Here is a 16457-nt window from a genome sequence, read left to right as displayed (position 1 = left end):
CAAAGTGGGCAGATTGGGAGGGGAGATGTGTGAGGAAGCCCTGCCCAAGCGTCTGGGAACTTGGCCCATGCATATGTTGAAACCTGTCTCAGGAGATGGATTGGGTTTCTTGAGGCAGGTCCTGTGCTGCAACTTCGAAAAGAATTAAGCCGGATGTGTCACTGTTCTCAAAAACAGAATATGGTGCCATGACTCATTCCACATAAACCTGATGGTCCTAAAACACAAAGAAATGCTTATAAATGTCTGCTGGAAAGTTTATTTCTCTGTTCACAGAGCTGAAGCAAATGGCTTGGTACCACGTAGCCCTTCCATTATTTGTGCATTCCATTTTTTCCCCACTTTTCTCTGCCAGTAACTTCAAATGGAAAATACCTGCAGGAGACCCAGTGTTTTCAGCTGTGCTGTGGAGCATCAAGAGCATTGGAAGGCTGACCTCTGAGGCTTTCAGTAATATTAATAAATTGGCCCTCGTTGAAAGCCATGTTAGCACTGCATTCTCATCCTTGAAGTGCCATTTGAGTGGTTTCTATGTAATGAAAATTACTGCACCTTGTAGGGCTAAATGAAAACACTTGGTGTCTGCACATTTCTGCTTCTATTGTAGCTGAACATCTCCAAGTATATTTACACAGATAGGTTGACACTGAGATTTTCCTTGATGGGGAAATCATCATAGACTGAAGGCAAGCTGTATAACGCCAGGCCCTCCTCTGTGCTCAGCAGAAAGCAGCAGGTTTCTGTTTAACCAAGGAGAGCTGGGTTGCATTCTTGCCAAACCACGATTTGGAGAACCAAAAAGCCAAAGCTCTGAGGCAAGCACAGAGAAAACAGCATTCATCTAAACACAGAATGAAATTAAACAGAAAATTTTAAATGAGGAAGGTTGTTGGCTGTCTCAACAGGAAATTACTGTTCCCTAACACAGTTAAGCAGCCTGGCCTCAGGGTGGCTGGGCAGATCACTGTTGATGCCCTGAGAGAGGTTGATAAAGGAGGATGCTCAGACCAAGTTCAGGCCTGATGCATGATGTTTCCTCCATCATGGAGTTGGTTACCAATGTGAGCTCTTTCTCCTATGCCATCTCTCCAGAAAAGAGGCTACAGAATGAGCTTTTCTCAACCCAAGCAGGGTAGGATCTGTCACAAGTCAGCATTGTGCATTAGCTCTTTGCATCTTGCTCAGCTTCCCCATGGGCAGCAAGGATCACCAAATCCTTGCCCCAAAATGACAAACTCTGTGCGGTGAGGGCCCTTCAGCTCTTCAGCAGATTTTGTTTTGAAATCACCCAGGGGAATACAGCTGATGATTTCAGCATTCCTGGGAATGCTGAAATGTTGAGGGCAATAGAGAGAGGCCATGAAAAGGTCCATGGGTGTAAATAACAAAAAATAGACTAACTGGGTGTAAAAAAGAGCTCTAGCTTTGTTCATCCAAACTTGGAGCACAACTCAAGCCCAGAAATTCTCCAAGGACAGAGTGAATTAATGATAACCCTCAAGAACAGAAAATAAAGTCTGCAACTGAAAACAGCGTCATCTTCAGCACAGACAGAACAGAGCAGCGATAACTTAGTCAGTAAAAACATGAGCTAAAAGGTCTCCTCCTTCATCAGCAGGTCAATGTTTAATGCATATTTCCTATTAGGAAGAGCAGGTAAGTTGGAAAAGGTCTTCTGGCAGGTTACAAGTCTTCTATAATGTTTGAACATATTCCACCACTTCAGAGCTGTGTTCACATTTATGCTAATTATCCCTCTTAACTACCAATTCAAACACAAATTCCTGAAGCTGAAGTCCATTAAATGTATCTGTAGATGAGTGCTGCAGATCTGAGAACTTGTATAGCTCATACTGTAGTGTGAGGAACAGCAGCAACTTGATAATGCTAACTGCTTAGTAAACATAATGGAGATGAGCAGATAACATTGAATACTTAATACAGCTCCTTTGTAAGTGCTGAAGACTGCCTTAAAGTGGTGGGTAAGGAGGTGAGGACTTGCCAGCTTCTTTTAAATGAGGTAAAGCATAAGATGTTAAATCATGCATTTCAAGATCCAGAGACATCAGTGAATGCATCTTCAAAAGAAAGTCTTAAGTGCAAAGATTTCCTGTTTGCTACCTTCTGCCTATATGTGGACAAAATGCATCTTCATCTCAGCCTTACATTTGGTGGAAATTTGGATTTATCATACCTTTAGCTGAGTTCATGTTGGAAAGCAATTAGTAAAAGAGCTCAAGCAAAGGCCATCAATATTGCTCTGCTTGATTAAAAAACCCATCTGGAGCTGGCACTGAAGTAGCCTGCTATTGGCAGAGTTTATTTATTGCATCACTGTTCCTCTGCAAAACTACATTTCCTCCATTATCACAGGGTGAGATCCCTGTGGGCAGATATTTGGGAGATGGTTTAAAAAGCAAATATGAAATGGAGTGAGACTGCAACGTTTGTCAAAAAGATCAGCCCTAGAGGCTGCTGGCTTTCTGGGTTTTGGTACAATAGATCTAATCGAGGGGCATCAGCATCATCATTTGCTCCTTTAGCTGCTTATCACAACAACCAAAGTTGTTTTAACTCCTCTATTTTAATCCCAGGGGTCGAAGGATATGAACAGAGCAAGACCTTATGGGAAAGGTAACGTCTTACTTGACATCATCACCAATAGCTGGAAGAAAAGCCAGCAGGAGTTCTTTTTTCAGCTCTGAAATCTTGTCAGTGTAGGGCTGTGTGGGTTGAGCACTGTAAAGAGAACAAAGGAAGGTAGAAATTAAGCCCACCTTAACTGAGCTTGAATTCTCCTTTTCTTGTACTGGGTCCAGTTTTATTTTGGAGTTAAATCAGGCAGTGCAGAGGTGGAGAAGGACAGCATTTAAGATGGTCAACCAAGAGCCAAAGGTCTATTTATGTTGACTAGGAGCTGATAGTGACTGAAGAGATCTACAGTTGAGAAGGAGAAGGAGAAAAAGGGCCAAGTAAGATGAAGTAAGGAGTTAGGCACCGTGGATATAGTCTCATCAGTACTGGTTTCCGCTGCACTCTAATTTTCATTCAAAACAATTGATTCCAAAGAAAGCTACTCCCAGGAGTAGAACCCTTCCAATCTGAAACACTTTATCTTGGGTGAATCACTGAGTCATTAACAAATGAAACTAGTTTGATTGCTTATTTTTAAACCTGCTTTTCTTAGATTCCTCTGGAAGTGGAATTTCACAGCTCTCATGGCCCAGACTTTGCTTACTGCCTGCAGCATCTAAGAGCTGTGGAGGATCACCTCCATCACATACATTCCTGAGTGCCAGTGTTCGGAAAGGCTGCATTACCTTTCACAGCAATATATGTGCTATTTCTCACCAGCTAGGGCATTATTAAGTCTTTTTCAGCTCAAGGCTGGCACATTTCCCTCAAAGACTTAGGACCTAAAAATGAAAAACGATGGAGAAATTCTCCTTCAGTCACTGCTGTGACAAAACCCTTGGATTTCACTAACACCTGGACCCAAATTTAGTTGTGGTAGAACAGGGCACAGCAACTATTCAAGTCACTTAGCTTGGATGCGGAACAGTATAAGTTCTAGAGAGCTCAGCTACTGCTTCCTCCCAGGGTCACTTGGCCACCTGAAGACCAAATATGTTAATAAAGGCATGAGATCTCAGGGAACCTGTGTGGAGCAGAACTGAAGGCTCTGGGGGTGTTCTGGCACAGGAGGGTTTCTGTCTCCAGCTATTACTCATTTGTGAGTGTGATGGGCATGGTGATGCACTAGGACAAGAACAGTATTTACAAATGCAGGTTCTAATTTGTTTAATATCTCAGTCTATGGAGCATGAAACCATAAAGGGTCACTCTTGTGTCCCTTGGAGCTCTGCAGAGGTCCCCAGACATGTCCCAGGGAGGGGAACAGCACAGGGCCATGCAATGACAGCTCTAGGAAGACAGCACAGGAGGAGTCCTCCGCACTGGAGGAAGGAAGGAGAAGCCTGATCTCCACCATCTGTTATTAAAGCATCTCAGTTTTGCCAAGATCCTTCAGTTATCTGCAGCAGCCACCCCACAGTGCAGGTTTTGTTTTCTTGATGGTACCAAGGATCCTGCAGATAGCAAAATCTGTCTGGGTTCTTCTGCTTTCATTCAAAATCATTCAAAAAATGGCACAATGTGAGATCTGCACTGAGCCAGAACCTTGACCCTGCTGCCCAAGGACACTGAAGCATGGCACATCTTGTGTCACAGGTAAGGGCACCCAGATACTGAGGGAACACAAAACGTGATTAAAAAAATAGTTTTGAGTTAACATTTTAACAGGAAAAAAAAATCTGGAAAATAAACAGTTGTTCATCAGCTTTAAGCAGCTTTAAAAGGAATATGAGGAGTCCAAGACCACTGATTGTGTACATCCCACTCTGGTTTATTAATTCAGGTGTCAAAGCACTTCCCTAAGTCAGATTTGCCTTGCCTGGCAATGCTAGCAGTGGGATATAACAGTCTGAAGAAGGACATTGTTGGTAGAGCATATTCACACTATTTTTACAGCTAGATAGAAATAAGTCTGTTATTCTTTGCCTCTCTGGGTCAGGTCAAGCTCCCATGTGGTCTCCTCTATAGGAAAACCACTACAAACAAGAATATGGCCCTGAGTAAAAGAAAATAGATATAAACAATAATATAATACAGTGAGGCTGAACAGCAGAATATGCAGAAGGGGAAATCATCGAAACCCAGCTGGACTGGCTGCCAGGATGGTATCACACAGCTGGCAATGGAAACAGCTTCGTTGGATATACTTGTGGTCTAACTCAGCTGAAATATATTGGTCACTGTGGATTTTAATTAGTCTAATGGCCATGCCTAAAATGCACTCAGATTTCATTTATTAGAAATTCTTCAGTTGTCTTTATTTTGTGAAGAATTAATGCTGGAAGACAATTCTAGAACAACAGCAAAGAAAAACATTACTCATGTGGTAGGTATGATTTAAATACATAAATTTCTTTGGGTCTTAACTACAGAGAAATTACTGAGAAGATTCTGGATGTATTGTCTGATGAATTTATTTGTATCAAAATAATGTTTTGAAGATCAACAAGAGCTGAGGCCATATTGCCCACAGACATTGAGTGCATCTTTTTGGAAACCTCAAGGACCATTCGCACAAGCATTTGCAAGGGCAACAAACCCGCCTATTCCTCTTAGGGCTCACTGACTGATGGTCTGATTTTCTTTGGTCTGATTTTCTTTGCTTGTTTTATGGAGCACAGTTCTTCCCTGTGTACATGTTTAATGGTATGATTAACAAAACTTTCCTTCCTTAATGCAGAAAGGATGCTTAATGCTCCTCTAGCAGCCTACCTTTCTGTTTGTGTTATATGACGATTGTGCAGACAAGGAGAGGGAATACAGAATATGATAAATTCTGGGTGAGGGCCTCCCAAACTTCCTTCAGATTGAGCCTGGTGCTGGGCTTAGCAAGCTGCTCTGTGTTTGAAGATGCCATCTTCAGCAGCCAAACCTGCACCTGCACCGTGTGGCAGTCACTGGGGATGCTGGCCAGGTTTTCAGCTCTGAAGAAAATCCTGAAGTTTGCTTTCATTCTAAATGAAAAATACTTACATTCATCAGAATTTTCCTGTAAACATGGTTTTTGTTTTTATTTGGTTTGGGAACATGGGAGTGTTTCTTTTCACTCATAGCGGATCATGTAGTTCTGATACAGCACTAACTTTTGTTTCAATAGAAGGAAAACAGCTATAGTCTAGTACTTATCCTGTTATTACAGCTAATATTCTACTGTATCAAAGTCCAAGTGAAACAGCTTCAAGCTATTATGAAGCAAAGCATTTTGACACAATAGAGAAATGAGTAAGCCAAAATGATTCTCTTCAGAATTCAAAAACTTCATCCAAAGCCGGGCAAGCATTTCCAAGGCAGAAAATTCTCCTTTGGAAATATGTTATTTATTCCCACCAAATCACAGCCTTCTTTTGCAAGCACAGTCCAGAGGAAGGGATCCATATTTCTTACACTCTTTCTTCTCTAACATCTGCTGGGGAAGAAGCAGTGAGCGATGCTTCACTACTCCAGAAGCCGCAGCCCCAGCAGGGATGGCCTTAGGGACCAAGCAACAGGCGTTGTGCTCTCAGACGTTGGCTCTGTGATGAAGGTGAGACGACTTGGAAAATAATAATGAGGTTCAATCTAATTGAAAATGCTTTCTTTACCTTTGGAAAGGCTCAGGTCCCAGCTCAGCCTCTGACCTTCAAGATCTGGCGTGGAAATTCCAGCAGTACTGACAATCATTACATAAATTATCCTCCCTGAATACAGAACAATCACTACAGTTAATACAGTTCACTAGTCAAATTTACTTTATTGTATTCCACCCAGCCCTATTTACACTTTAAGACCCAATTTGTTCCTGTCTATTAGAATACATATTGATTTTTTCAGTTTTAGAGTGCTGCAGAGCAATAGTGAGGTGAAATTCCTAGATTTATGCTCTTGCAGTAGTATTTACACCTGTAAGCAAGCCCAGCTCTCTACTGCCAGACCTACAGACCTACAAGACGGAAATATTCAACTGCCACTGGAGGTCAATTTTATAATAGTTAATAAAAGCCAGAACAGTGTGAAAAATGGCATGTAAGGAGATGGCACTCAGTGTAGGCTCTGACCACTAATTCTTAAGCCTTCTTGTAAGGGACTCTTTTTTTTTTCTTCAATATTCCACTATCAGAAGAGGATTATGGTGTGATTCTTCAGCTTTTGTTCCTCAAAAGTAATGCAGCGATGTGAACAGTGCTTTGAAATATCATGTATGAAAGTGTTGTGCTGGTCAGTACTTTCATTTGCTGTGCTCATTCATTGCCATCAATAGTTACTGCTGCCTTGCAGTGAGAGGTTTTGGATTTGAAACAAACTCAAAAATTCAAGTCTCTTAAAGCCCCACATCCTTCAGAAACAGAAGTCAAGCAAATAAACTTAAGCCACAACTTACCTAAATTCTTTTAGGCAATGTCTCCAACATGCTAAAGGGAATTTATTTCTAACTTCATTCTCTTCCCAATCAACTTGGTGGAATAACTGCTGGGAAATCTCACTGTAATTGTAAAGGAAGAGCATCAACCTGCAGCATCAGGGACCTGCAGACTGGGATCTTTGCCTATGGGGAGATCACTGACTGGGAGTGAAGTGTGGATACCACAGCCATGCTTCCTTCTGGGTTTCGTTAGCAGTTCAACACTTTTGCCAGCTGCAGAGATTGTTTTTTGGATAATGGTCTTACTCACTGAAATAACAATCAGCATCTCTGCTCAACAACAGGCACCTCAGAGGAACTATACCCAAGTGTGAAACTTCCAGCTGAAAAGAACTGGAAGGGAGTAAAATGGGTGAAATATATGGCATTTTGTCTAGTTTTAAAAATACAAAGTTTTTGGAAATGTAAAGCATTTTATCCCAACACTTCCAAAGTATTATTTGAGGCTTCATTTGGAAAAATAGCTGTTCTACTTTTAAAATCTGTCTTGATTTTCTGCTGAAGGAGAATCCTTAAATTGTTTACAGTGAATCAGAGCTTTTCATCTGAAGCCAAACAAAAAGAGTCAGGTGTATGCAAACAATGTTTTCATTTCCGTGTTTCATCTAATGGTTATTATTCTCATTTTGGTTAAACCCGAGCTTTGCCCAGGGCATGAAGAATGCATGGAGTGTCCCAATTCCACCTGAGGGTTTTCAACAGGGCACAGAGCAATTGCACTTGCTTTATGAGGGAAAATAAAAAGATGTGACAAACATTTAAAGTTAGAGAACTGACTGGGAAAAGCAGAGACAACAACTAAGGCAGACATCACCTCATTCCTCTTCCTACGAGTGCTGGGAGCTCTGCTTTGACTGCCCTTTTAAAATCTTTCCTTCCAAGCAGCCCAGGCCCCTCAGTTCCCTCAGACCAAGGTTCTGTTAGAGCAGTGCTCACCATGTCTTCCATGCAGTGCAGAGGTCATCAAGCTCCAAGCAAAAGTAAAAACAATAGGTGTGATACTGGGATATACCTAACTGAGGGATCTATGGTTGGACTAGATGATCTTACTGGTCTTTCCATTCTTAATGATTCTGTCATTCAGTGATTGGCACACACCAACATACGGCATCAATTTCTTCTTTAGAATATAGTAACAGGCTCCTTGGCTATACTAGAAGAGATATTTGCATAGTTGAGGGCAGTATTTGGCAGCACATTACAGTTTCTATGGAAATACATGTTTCTGTTTGCTTGGTATCTGAAATGCAATGGCAAATTCCACACCAGACCCTTGGTGCTATAGATGACACCATGGCTGTGTGATGCTTCGCCCCATGGAAAGCTTCGTTGTGTGATAGAAGGGTTCAGGCCAGTCTGAAGTACAGAGGAAGACTAATGAGCCTTTGGACAGCTGAATGCTTGCAGTTGCTATCACCCAGCTTTTCCTTTCCCTAAAAGTAAAGATTCACAGTTCTATATAGGTCGTGATCTCACCAGTTTGTAACACTGATGAGATATTAAAAATAAAGGGGGGAAAAAATGAGTAACAAATATGACCGAAAAGAAGTGAAGTGCCAGTGATGTTAAATCTGATAAAGATATTTGGTGGTCAAGTAATGTTTGTATCTCACACCTCAGAAAAATACTCATTGTTGTGTGTGACCCAAACATCTGCAGAAAAGTTGGTGATGCCCAAGGTAAGATTCCTATTGAAATCCACAATGCTAATGTGGATTTAAACTAATCCCATTGAAATGCACAGAAGATGGCAATTCATATCCAGAGTCAGCAAAGCAACTCAGCTTTTCAGGATGTATGAAAACGTCTGTGTGAGGACAGCCCACAGAAGCTGCTTTGCTAATGAAAATGGAATTGAAAGAAGAAAAAAAAGAAATATTCTGAAGGATGCTGGCTGTAAAAATAAATCCCATGTAGGAAGATTTACTGACAGGATAAAATAATTGTCACAGATGACTCTTCTGCACTATCAACAATAAAAAACACTTGAAATAAAAGGAAACCTCAGCTCAGCTCCCAGCTCCACTCTGGAAATAGCAGCAACAGTGAATTTTAATCTCAGAGATAATTGCATGGAAGAAAGCAAAAATAAGAACCCCTCCCTATTCTGTTGCAAAACCTGGTAAAGCTATGAGATTATCAATTCTGGGTTTTATATTGCATAGGTCAGTGCATGGATCTGACACCCAGAGCTGCAGTTCCTGCTGAGCTGTAGGTCCTGAGGGCATTTCCCAGCCAAGGTATGGAAGGAATGTGTCTCTGTGATGTGCCTCAAACTGAACTCAGAATGCCCTATCAAAGCTAGAAAGGTAAAGTCACCAGTGGAAGATTTTTGTTGATAGACATAGCAAGCAAAAATATTACACAAATTTCATCCTCAAAATTAGAACTCTGATTTATTCCATTATTTTTAGGGTTTTTTTTTTCCTACTGTCCATGTGAGGAAGAACTATTTACATAAAGGAGAATTTGCAACAGATTTAAAAATAAACCCCCTGTGTATATGTGCTGGTAACATTCAAAATACGTCCCTGGAGAAGATCTGAACGACCCATTAGCAGTGCTGTGGTAATGATAACACTGTCCTTCATCCCTGCATCCTCAGTCTGTGATGTCATTCACGTTCGAAATACAGCAGCATGCATCAGCATCAGTGCAACAAAGAGAACATTTCACTCTAAGCAGATGCTTAAAACTTGCACTCATATCAGCAGGACATAGGCAGCTGCATAAACACTTTATTGAACAGAAATAGACTTAAGGAGGCACTTACATGCTTTGCCCCACCAGGACATAAACTAGCTCTGAAGCAAATCAATGAATGTTCTCTTTCTATATGCTCATGTGTAAAACATACACCCAAACTGAACACTAAATCAGAGCCTACTTTCTGCCTCAGTAAATTCTTGTTTGCTCCAGACTTCACTCCTGCCAGATATTTTTCATTTCAGCTCTGCTAACAGACATAGCAGGCTTAGCCTCCCCATCTTTAATGAACTTATTTTGATGGACACAATGGAACACACTGTGCATGCTCTGCACAGAGTATGCAGAGCCCATCAACAACTACCATGCTGGTTTGCCATGGAGAGCTGAATAAAACAACACGGGTGGAGAAATTAGAAACATTAATCTGCCTCTAGATTCTGACTTCTACCAGTCTGAAAAGGAAGGTCTCCAAATTGTATAGAAGTGCACCTAGTAATAACAATAAATCAGCTCCTACCCCTTCTGTTCTTCAGCCCAGCTGGCTGTAGGTATATAGAGGCACTCATCAGGTCTGCTGCGGTTCAGGCTTTGTCAGCATTACCATTATTAAATCCTGTTTTCATAGTTTTATAACTTGCCTGTGAAAATTTACTCCTGGCTCAGGGCTGACATTTAAAGTGTCAGCTAAGAAGAGATTAATTCCTGAAGTCTATCCCTGAATGTGCATGGTTATTGGTTAAAGTTGCATAAAAATAAAAGGAATTGAAAGTTGATGGCTTGGATTGTTTTTCCAACTAATAAATGCTTCCAGCATGCCTGCTTCTCAGGGAACTTTCTAGCATTGCTTTTACTTAAGGCAGAGATGTTCTTGCTCCCCAAGTTCTCAGCCAAACCCAGCTCATTGCTTCAGGTGAGCCAAACTCACAGAGAAGGCTCCTCTGCAAATTGCATGGCCTCACAAGGGGGTGATGCTAATGCAGCACCTCCAATACCACCCAGTCTCAGTGTCATGGAGTTGTTAAGGTTGGAAAAGACCACTAAGGCCATCAAATCCAACCATCAACCCATCCCCACCATGGCCACAAGCCACATCCCTCAGCATCCTTGCCATGCAGCCTGCACACTCACAGCGCACCTGCTGGGTACATCCCTACATTTCAACACCTTCCTGCCCTCAACTCTTCAACGTTTCTATTTAATGTAAATTTAAACTTATTCTTTACAGAGACATCCCTTCCTTCCAGGAATGCTGCACACCTTGGTGTTGCTCAGGAGTGAACGAATTTGGGCAAGGCCTCTCTAAATGACAAGCTAAGTTTTTCTCTAGTGGGCATTTAAACTTTTGAAAAAGCAGAATGATTTTAAAGACAGTTTAGAGCCAAACGTCTGGCAGGCATTGCATTTGTCACTAGGGAGACAAGGGCCATCAATCTAACTAAATTGCTGTGTCTATATGAAATACTTGGCAATAATCAGGAAGTGGAAAAAAACAGAAAACAAGCACAAATTGTAGGCTTTGCACCCCCAGCCTTGCAGGAGTGAAAATGAAATTTTTTTGCAGCTTCCTCTCTGCTGGTTTAGGCTATGTGCCAGTGGTGCCAGCTGACATTTGCTATCTGCCCAAGGAGCATTGCCATACAGAACACAAAGGGACCTTTCTAAGCCCCTTAAGGAGGGCATCACTTGCTAACAAAGCAGTAGCCATGAGAGCCACTCACAAAACTATTGCACAAGCCCCCAGAAAGCACAGGTCCTGCTCCAAAGAGCCTCCTGTCCAGGCAGACAAAATCAGCAGTAAAATATTTTGCCACCTTGATGTCCCCACTCTGTTCATCATTCACCTCTCCACTCATTGCTGCTGGTCAGCCTGCTCCCAGCTGGGTGAGAGCACCCAGCCCTGATGCAGAGCACCTGCAGAGATCCCAGGACAGTTTGCTGTGCTGAGTCAGCCCCAGACTGGCTTTTATTAGTGGCAGGTGGGCATGGCTCCTGCTGCTTTTGTCTCCTCTTCCCTTGCTTTGTTGAATGCAGTCTCATTTCAGGTAAGCATGCTTTACTCCCATACGTTCATTTCTTGTTTTCCTCTCATCCCAAGTACTCACGGTGATTAGATTTGGGTTACTTGGAGGTTTGTTTACAGAAATAGAGCTTTTCCCCAGCCTTCCTTTACAACGATATGTCCTATCCCTACCTTCTCCCTCAAACTGCCAATCTGATTTGTAAGTGATATCAATAGTTTCCTCGCACTGTTTAGGTCTTACTTTGTAAATCATATTCCCTTTGTGCCATACTGTCAAACGCTTCCCTGAAATCATGATGGATGATGTCCTCTATTACATACTTATCAAGCAATGCCCTGATGTACTCAGAGAATTCAAATACATTTATCAGGCTCGAGCCTTCCCTCATGAATGCAGCAGTCACTCAGCAGGTCCCGGTGATATCTGCTCCAGGCTTGGAGGACATCAATTCTGCTGCAGACTTCAGGTGTTTTTGGTGTCTGTTATGTATCATTGCATGGGATTCCATTTCTCAGACAGCGAGAAAACAATCAGTGAGACATACTCAGAGGGACAGCATTCTTTAAAAAAGCAACAAGGACAAGCCCCCATGTGTCAAATGCAGTTTTTTCTTATTTTGGGAAGAGACAAATTACCCTTTCCATTACCCAAGTGGTCCTTTTCACCTGGAAGAATTGTATGTGAACATTTCAAAGGCTGTGTGTTCCCCAGAAAGCATGCAACACCTGCAGCCAGCAGACATCAGCAACTCAGTGTGAGAAGGCACATCTTTGGCTGGATGAAGCAATACTCTGGGCTGGGCCACAGCCCATGGGGAGGCCCTGATGCTGAGGTGCTCCATGAGAGACCAGCTGGGAAGGGGTTAAGGGGAGCAACTCTGATCTTACAAACAGTATGGCTGGAAAGCCTCAAAGGCCCTGTAACCTGGGCTGGCATATGTCCTCTCCTCATGTAGTTGGGTGGGTTGAACGGTGAGTGATGATGCACTGGTGTGTAGAAGCCACTGCAGACATCAGAAGTGCCAACTATGCTCCTGTGTGACATCTGTCCCATGTGCACTTTCTGGATCTGCCCATGGTACTTAGGTTGTTATCACTCCCAGAAATGCTCACCTAATCTGTTCTTAAAATTGGAGCACAAATGTAGTCTTGTAGTGTTTTTATATTTCTTTTCAGCTTCCTGGGAGTTCTCAGCTGGTGCTGAGCAGGAGAAAAGGTTCTCTCTGTTCTTCCAGAGAGTGGAACTGGAATGCCATCCCCTATCCCTGTGGGAAGAGGGCATGGTGGAGATGTTGTCACTCAAGGATATGTCCTCCAGGCTGGCTGACAACAGCAGGAAGAGCTCCTGGGTATTGCCTCTGACCAAAGGTTTGGTGCTTCGTCCATCTGTTTCTTGCCTGCAAACACAAAGCATAAGAGACATATGAAGAATAGTTTGTCGAGTCCAGCATTATTTTTATTTAAAAGAGACAAATACCTACCAAGTTCCTCCACGCTGCAGGAAAAGGTACCCTGCCAGCATTTATGCTGCCTACAGTGACTTCCAAAAGAAGCTCTTAGCATGCAGCACAGCATGCCTAGAAGTGTCAGGCACATAGATCAGGTGTATGTGGGACTGCCCAACCTCCAGGCTACCCATTAATTTTTATGTGTGTTTTGCCTTGAAGTCCCCATCCACAAAGGGAAGGAAATAAGACATGTCTGGGTTCTCGTGCACTAAACCTACAGAGACCTCCAGAGCAAACCTGCACTTGGTGCCCATCCAGCTCAGGTACTGCTGCTGGCTCTATCTGCAGTGTACAGCCCTGTCCACAGGCCTTGCAGACACCCACAGTGATGTGCAAGTTAATGTGGTTTCACACTGCTTCTGGGAGCAGTTGGTTTGGGAGCAGAAGAATATTTTAATGACGGTCTACAAATTGAATTTTAATTGTGAACAAATGATGAGCTTTGTCTCTGCATCAGTAGTCTCACAAACAGGATCCTGACCCTATAAATAAATGCTAGTTGAACCTCGCATTTTAAACCAGCTGATCCCTAGAGAACAATTCTGTCTTTCATACTCCATCCCCATAAATATGCCAAATTTGTCTCCATTATGCCATGTCAAGCAGGGCCACCAACAGCACCTCACCATAAATAGGGCTTTTGTTCCCTTTTCTATGTGGCACCATGAACATCCAGCACCTGTGCAAGTCCTCAAGAAATCATCCTGGGACATGGGCAGGCTGAGATGGGAAATGGGAAGTGTATCTCCCTGGTATATCTGGATGGATCTTGTACTTCTCAGATGGACCAGCTGTCCTCACATCAGAGCACGTACTGTTTAAGCTCTCATCAAGTGACAGAAGCAATAAGAGCAATTAAACAAAGAGGACTAATGGGAATTTTAATCTTCTCTCTGCTAAATGATGATGGATGTCAGCAAAGCATACGTGGAAGAGAGTATTTGAATAAGCTCCCCCTGCTGTGCCTACTGTTACCAATGTGCTTGCAGAAAGTTTCCCTGCTATAAATCAAGCACAGTATTTTCGGGGCCCACCAATGACACCAAACTTGTTTCCTGCTTTTTAGTAGTTGTAGTGAGATGGTTTCATCCTCTGATCTGTTCACGTTGGACTGATTTTCTTACCTTTACTATCCATCTCCAGTGTTTACAAAACTGGAAAAGCAGTGTTAGGAAGCAGGTTCTTTACCTGTGTGTAGAGCAATATTGAGATGGGGGTTTCAGTACTACTTCTTGGCTCAGGTGGGCTCTTCAGGTGTAAAATTTTAAATTGGACATTTGACTTCCTATGTAAAAGTCATTTACCTCCTCCTTGGCAAAGTCCATTCTCTTTCCATGAACTCATTAGAGCTTACAAAACCTCTTTTCATTTAGAACAAGCAGTTTGTAGCATGCAAAGTGGTGTCGTCCACCTCTGGATCAAAGGCTTGAAGAGAGATTTTGGTGACATCCCAGTTCCCGTCACCTCATGCTGACCTTCTGAAAAACAAATGCAAAACTGCCTATTTCCTCTAAGAAAAATCCCAGCTGGTGATTTTCTGATGTCTCCAGAACAACTTTGAAGATAGTGTTGAGGCAGAAAGACTAAGCTAAGCAAGGCACTGGAATAAAGCCAGTATTCAGGTACAAAATTGATGGCAAAGCTGAATTGTTACAGAGGAAATCTATAGAGGAGCTCACAAGCAATTAAAATAAATTCAGAATGTGAAATGTAGAAAGCCCATTTCCAAATTGGCCTGAGAATGTTTGCTTAAAAGTGAGTAAAAGCAACAAAGTCCCACAGCCAGAAAGAACAGCTTAAGTTCATAGAAAAGAAAAAAAAAAAAAAGAAGAAGAAGAAAAAGAGAGGACTCTAACAAAAGATGATGTAAAGTGATTGACAATGCATTGGACTGAACTGCAGTAACAACAGAAAGCTAATTACATGAGGAATTACCACGCTTAAAGTCAATCAGTTTGAAGAATCCCAAGTTGCTAAGGTTGGGCTTGGAGACAGGGTAGTTTAAATGGATTTGTGTATCACCTTGATGGCTGCACAGCAGACCTTGCCAAGGAGAGGCAATGCACTGCACCAGAAGTGTTACTTAGCCATGGTGCTGCTGGATCCAAACTAAATGCAGTTCAATTCTGTTTCCCCTGATCTTACTTCCCTTCAATGATTCATCAGAAGCTTCCAGATAGCTACAAAATATGAAACTTTAAACAATTTTTGCTTTCAGTAGTGCCATTAGCATAGAAAATTTAAAGCAAAGGTTAGTCATCCACTCAGACACGGTCAACAGCCTGACTGCCCCATGGCACTTTTCCAGAAGGTCCAGAAAAATCCAGAACAGGTCATCATGCACTGCCTTTCCTGCAATGCCTCCATGAAGGTGGTGTGAGTCCCATGGCACAAAGGTGCTGTGGTAACCGTGGTATCATCTCTCCTGCATGGCACTGGAGTCTCTTCTTCCTTACTCTCTCTGTGTGATATATTATGACAATTTTGTACTGAATAGCAAATGTGCTGTTTTTAATAACCATTGAGCAGCTCATGAAAGCTTAAAGTAGTGAGCTGGCAATGGGGTGGATGTGGCTGGATTTAATGTCTTGGCCCAAGCAATCTGACTTGTAATTATTGTCTAAGATACCCATGAGGCTGGTCTTTCCAGGGCTGCAAATGAGCCTTCTGAAAAAGAAAAATGTAAATAATAATATTTGCACAGAAAGGTGTGTTTAAAAACCTCCTTAACTTGGTTTTCCATGAGTAGTGGTGAGAGCACTGCATGTTGCAGGCATGTGCCCCGTGTGCATGCTCATCTCCTTCCAGACCATCTCCTTGCAATCCCCTGGTAATTCCCTCAAGCAGGAGGAGCTGGGCTCTGTTCCAGCTGCCCTCAGGCAAGCCTTTCCCAACACAAAGTTGTGGCATGGCAAGGACGTGACATGGAATAGACTCAGTGAGACACAGCCCTCCAGGAGGACAGGCTCTGTTGGGCCTGCTGCTACGTAACTGCTTGCATCAGTTAGGCAATGTGCCTCGAGGTTTGGAAAGGTAGACATACATCAGCTTAAAATGCCTCTTATCTGGAAAAAATATGACATATTACTAACATGATATAAGAGGGAAAAGTGTTGGAGGCTGAAATGGAGGGGAATTTGGAAAGAGAGAAGTGCAATTTTCCCCCTTTCCTCCTTGACCTTGAGTA

General features: G+C 42.5%; 1 long non-coding RNA gene across 1 annotated transcript; it reads left to right on the top strand.

The window, feature by feature from the left end:
• The first annotated feature begins 11697 nt into the window (after positions 1–11697).
• LOC128078434 (uncharacterized) lies at positions 11698–15112 on the top strand. The gene is made up of 2 exons (XR_008205653.1): positions 11698–11784; positions 12939–15112. It is a non-coding gene; the product is annotated as an uncharacterized LOC128078434 (long non-coding RNA).
• Positions 15113–16457: the final 1345 nt, after the last annotated feature.

Source organism: Tympanuchus pallidicinctus, unplaced genomic scaffold, assembly GCF_026119805.1.
Source record: "Tympanuchus pallidicinctus isolate F22 unplaced genomic scaffold, pur_lepc_1.0 scaffold17, whole genome shotgun sequence".
Taxonomy (NCBI): domain Eukaryota; kingdom Metazoa; phylum Chordata; class Aves; order Galliformes; family Phasianidae; genus Tympanuchus; species Tympanuchus pallidicinctus.
The sequence above is the reverse complement of the archived record's forward strand: the minus strand, read 5'-3'. Positions and strand labels throughout refer to the sequence as shown.